We start from the raw sequence: 6,268 nt of genomic DNA, 5'->3' as shown, positions 1-6,268 counted from the left end.
CGGTTTAGGTGTATGAATTATAATTGTTTGATTTGTGAGGAACATTGTTTTTTGTTTCATTTGATTTATCTTAGCTAGTAACAGTTATCGATGAAATTCTGCTGGCTCCTAAAATTATTGGGATGAGCATGTTCATGTAATGGTAAAACGTTTAGAGTGGGATGCGATGAATGTGTTAATGAGAAATGTCTGTCACGAAGAAAATAATTGTGTACGGAATTTGTTTGAAAAAAATATCTAACGTATTTCCCCTCTACACAAACTGATGAAACATTATACAAATAGGGTCTAAACTAGCGTTTAATCGACGAAACACTAAACAACGTGTGAAGCAATGTCCATTTATGATAAGAATGTAAATGTTATAATGAAAATGRAGTTTGTTTGGGACGGTGCAATTGAAATGATGTATGATGTCTTATGTCATTCCAACTGAATTCGGTAGTGATGKGTTTGATTAGTAGTATCATAATGTGCAATGATAAAGTTTCATTGTAATATTTAATTGTGGACTATTCAATGAACATAAAATAGTTTCATCACAAAGATATATAACACAAGTACTACAAGCAAGGACTAAAGATACGGTTGATTGTAATATGAAAAAAGACTAAGCTTTAAGTTGCTTAGTAAATATTTGAGTACTTGCTAAGACAAGATCAGTTAATTCAAAAGAAAATGAGCAATACATAACTGAATACTAAAAAACACTATAAAATCCTTGTCATAACCTCCGAAAATAACCCCAAAAAAAAGTATCGCTAGTGAACCAACGCTAAACCAATGTATTGCTATGATTGAATGTTAACGCCTATGGCAGATGTCTTAGTTGCTTTTGCTTGCTCTATTGCTTTCTTTTTGGCTTCGTGATCCACTGAATGAAACTGATCAACCTCTTTCACGATTGACTCCCTTCTTTTGCTGAAGTTGCTGAGTACTAACTTCGCCGTGTATTTCTTCCTTAGATCAGTAAGCTGGGTTCTTTGATTCGGTCCTTCTGTAGTGAATCCGGTCTTCCATGACCTTTCATCTCCCATCCAAGTTTCCATRTGCCTCATCGAGAACACACCTGCATCCTCGAAATTGTCTTTTGTTTGCCAACTCATTTCCAAGCGTTCATGACCCGTTTCATCTATTTCTTGCCAACTAGGATGGCCTACAACTCTTAGATGCTTGATCATAAGGTGATGCTGGGGAAAGAAATAATCAATTGTAAAATGTATTTCGTGAATAAACATTCAAGTACAAGAGTGATTGTCAAGTTATTATACTTACTAATAAGTCTACAACGTGTTCATACGACCCCATATCGTCTTCGATCTGACAACCTTTCGAAAATTTGTGGTCTATTACAACAACTGATGGCTTCTTGAAGTTAAACACCACTATGTAATAGTGACCACAATCCATAATAGGAAAGAAAGTCTGTGTGTGTTAAATTGTTACGTAATGTCATGTGAAAAATAAATGTCTACGTACTTTTAAATGCAAAAAAATGTAAATAGTGAGCATACGAGATCCATATTGCGCATTTTAATAATTTCCATGTTGAACCGAACTGATTTTGCGAGGTAAGTGCTGAAAAGGTCAAACTGAACATTAAAATATGCCTGCTGAGTCCTAAGCTTCGGATCTCCCTGTATGATAGTCATGTAGTCAGACAACATTCATGAAATCATGTTTTGTTTCATTAGAAATCACTTTGTTAATATTATATATCTTACCAATACAGTTGTATTGAAAAAAAACGACGCGGTGAATCTTGACTTCTGTACATTTCCTCCATGTTTAGCAATTCTGCCCATCCATCTATAACATTTGTGTAGACAATTGATTTGGATGCTAGACTTGCCAAATTCCCCCGCAATATGTTCGTGGAATTCTCCAATTCGAATACAATGTCGCTACAGATTTGCCACGTAARCATACTTATATTAGTCGAATCATATGTCATTGATAATTTGTTAGTAAGYGCATTTGGTAACAACGAACTACAGTGAAGATATAGTAAAAACWTATTYTTACAAGGTTGATCCAATTTMTGCGATCKYCCAATCATGTATACGTCTATCCTCTGCAGTTACCTTCATGTCTATAGCCCGCCGAAGGAAAGGTGATCTAAGGTGATCTCCCAACCGAACACTCCGCCTAGAAGCTGTAACGTATTTTTACTTCAGGTGGTTGGTGGTATCGTCTTCACCATGCCATCCGGTGAATCGGTTGGATTTTTTAAACTTTGCATCATCAACGATGCAGACACCTTTACCTTTATCCTTTGAGGGTGGCTTCGTGACGGTGGACTGTTCAGCTGTCTTCATCGGACTAATTCCCAAGTCGAATTGCGGTGGCTGTATATCTAATGACTCCTTCGGTTCTTTACTGGAAATTGATTTCTCAACGGTTTCATCGCATATCTTGTGCAATGTTTGACTCAGCCAATATTGGGATAATGGTGACTGATTCARGTCATTATCAGTCGGGGTTTCATGTCCGCCACGTTTACCAACACATAACTCGCTTGATGGAACAATAGCTGCAAGGTCTACATTATCGTTTAGAGCTAGATGACCTAAAACATTGTGCGTAGAGGATCTGAATATGGCATGCAGATCAGCAGCAAGAGCTTCGAAATCCTCATCTGCATGATACTTTGCCTGACACGCAATGAGACGCTGTTCGATTTCACGTCTTGTATCAAGAACATGACCTATCATGTCTTTGATCATCTTGATTTCAACCTACACATGATAGGAAGACGTACAAACATTAATTCGTTAGTAAGTATTAAACTGGTTCATCACCCAGTTTCATATTGATAGCAGTATTGGATTATAATCGAAACAATGTCAAATGTTTAGTAAAAACAATGTACATATTCACAGTCTCATAATAGCGGAGCTGTGTGATTTTAGATGTTGCGTAAATGTATCAGTTTAGAATAGTGAACCAACTACATAGGATACAGTTTAATATGACCCTAGTTTGACATGAAACAGGCTGATGGTAACATGTACCATATGTATTGAGATGCTTTGAAATGAACAATGAGAATATAATGAATTAGTTTCATAAGAACAATTTTAATATGATATGGTCGTATGTTAAACTGTCTAATATGAGTAGAAGTGATACTGCAATTAACAGATGAAGAAAAAAGTGAACCAGTTTCTTAATAACTAGTTGCATATTATACAGTGAAATACCATGAGCTAGTGACATGAACCTATAGTCATTGCAATCAATAGTCTGAAGGTTAACTATACGTAAATGTATGTAACTAACATGTATGTAGTCCTTTAGGGCAAAACAGATTGCAAAGTTTGAAACTGTCATTGAAGAGTTGAAATGATCAAAGTGAACCAGTTTCATATAAAGAACAGTTATAATAGTGAACAGATTCGATGAAACATTTACATATGGTTCAGTGACATTAGGGAACTCATGTTAAGTAAACTGTTTCGTACAATAGTATTGAAGTAATTAAATGAAAACGTTAACTCATGATAACTAAATTGTTGCGCTAATAGTTAACGTTTATTACTACCGCATAAATTTTATTCGGTAACTCGGAGCGAAAAGTTTAAACGATATTCAAAGAAGCTAGATAATTACCTCTCTTTCAACCGCCCTTGTAACGTCCAATAATTTAGCCGATCCTAAGCCTCCGTTGGCCATCTCCCAAGCCTCCCGTTTTCTTAACATGTCAAAGCTCCATCCGATTGTTGCTGCTGCATGTGGTCAACTACTTGATCCGGCCATATTGTTGACTCAACATATAGTAACTGATTAAAAAGTATAATCAAAGAGATTTACTCTTAGGATTAAAAATAGTTCATGCTAATTAATAGAGTAAATACACTTACAGTCAGATAAGTAAGTGGCCCGGCGTAGAAACATACGTTACTTGATCTGCTCCAATTTTCCTTACTTGTTCACAACATATCATAAAGGTATTTGCACCAGTCTATCTCGTGAATCAGTTTCAAATCCTTCATGGAAGACAAAAAGCTAAGATTGCAACAGCCCATGCGGTTACAATCTATCATCAAGTTCACGAACAATACCAAGAAGTTGATTTTAAATGAATCTGATGCATCTCCAGAACCTTGGATAAGTTTCATGACATCCTTCGGTCTCATCTTCTTCTTATCAAATTGCCTCCTAAACATGCCATTAAGATTTGGCTTGGATTTTTCATGTTGAGTATTAAGTATGTCAATCCCCCCACTAGGCAAGCCTAGTAATTCATGAATTGAGGCTATTGTAATTGGAATTGACCCATGACGAACACTAAGCCTCATATTAACAGTGTCTAGGTTGTCTACAACATAAAAACCCAAACGAGATGGGACACCATCTATTTTTATGTCAACCAGGCTCCCTAATCCCATACTGGTAACGGCAGCCCGTTGTGAATCGTTTAATGTGCGCACTGTTTCATGAAGTGTCCTGGGGGATGTCCTAGTCCTTAGTACCCGATATTGTACTGCATTCGTGTCAACTGCACGTTCATCTTCTGTCCCCTTTTGCGGTTCCTCGTTTATTCCTTTTTTTTATTCTTTGTGCAGGCTGTCATCGACTCGACCACCTCCAACTGTTTGGTTACCCAAAGATCCTGAATATATTAATTATCATTTGTATATACTTTTAAGGTTTAGGAAAAACGTAAGATTTTATCTACCTTTTGCTTCCTGAGGTCCTGTAGCGGTTTTTAATACTTTGGACAGTGTCGTATTTTGGGGGACTGGATCCTTTCGACCGTGGCTCGAGGAGGCCTTCTTGGATGTAGAAACCATAGATTTTTTTGTCACTGTAATGGTCGGTTCTTGCACGAAATCGCTGTCTGAATATGTACAATATATTAGTATATCGAATCACAACGTATAAAGTTTCATGAAACAAATAAGTTAACATAAACAAACTAATGTAAACAGGTTGCATAATAGAATTAAAAATGATGCAATCTATATATTATATTTTTATTAATATACAATTGCATAATGGTATGAAATATCCATTAATTAGAATAAAATCATATATTCTTCGGAAAATTTCAATGTATACAACGTATATTTAAATTATACCTACGATGGGCGGATTAACAATCATCTTCCCAGTTTTCTTCGTCTTAGCAGTTGGCATGTCTCGTTGAGGAAGTTTTGTTTAACGTAATCTTCAGTTTCTTGATCTTACCATCATTTGGGTCATGGAGAACATCAAGATTTGAATGTATACAATGCATTAGTGTATGTGACTTCAAAACACATATGATGTGCACCTATATCAAGCCAAGTAATGTATAACGAAGATGTAGCTATCTGGGTTATAAGGGCAGCAATGGGAACTGTTTCTTCATGAAGATGTGTTATGAAACTGTTTCTTCATGAAGATGTGTTATGAAACTGTTTCTTCATGAAGATGTGTTATGAAACTGTTTCATATAAACTGTTGCATATTGTGATACATACTATAGTTAAGTAAAATGAGAAGTACATATTCAGTTGCAGACTTTACATCACTTGTAACCCTGGGTCGTAACCACCACTGACCCCTGCACTTTGACAAATATAGCCCTGCTCTAATTGGTTTGCTACATCTATGCATATTTTAAATTTTAATGACATAGTTGCTTTTCATCAACATGAAACCTTTTCATATGAACAATACAATATCAATCACCGGTTTCATCCTACCAATTAAATGGATCAACTTTACACAAAACAACATGTAATGTGTAATGGGTGTCTTTAATTAGCATGAACTTGATTCATTGAAGTAGATAATAGGACTAGAGGATTAATTTGGACAATATGCCTAGAGTAGTAGATAATGAACATGATTCATCTTCATGAATCTGTATCATACTAAAGTGACCTATTATACATGTGTATTGCTTCTGGATGAAATCAAGCATAATATTAACTATGATGTTGTTGATCATATTGAAGACTGTATGAAGCATATGATTTATGAAATCAATTTGAACAACAACATGTAACCCTTTCAGCTATAAGAAGTTTTAAAGTTCATATAAACTAGTATGGGAACCAGGCGTTGTGCAGTAACAAGAAATAGATGTGTGTAATCCATGAACCTGTTTCATTGAAGTGGATAATAGGACTAGAGGATTACTTTGGACAATATGCCTATAGTAGTAGATAATGAACATGATTCTTCATCATGATGAAAAGCAACTATGAAACAGGTTCATTGATTAAAGTGGCCCATTACACATTACATGTTTTTTTGTGTGAAGTTGATCCATGAA

This window comes from Cynara cardunculus, assembly GCF_001531365.2.
Source record: "Cynara cardunculus var. scolymus isolate 2C chromosome LG 12, CcrdV1, whole genome shotgun sequence".
In the NCBI taxonomy this organism is placed as follows: domain Eukaryota; kingdom Viridiplantae; phylum Streptophyta; class Magnoliopsida; order Asterales; family Asteraceae; genus Cynara; species Cynara cardunculus.
Note: the sequence above shows the minus strand (reverse complement) of the source record.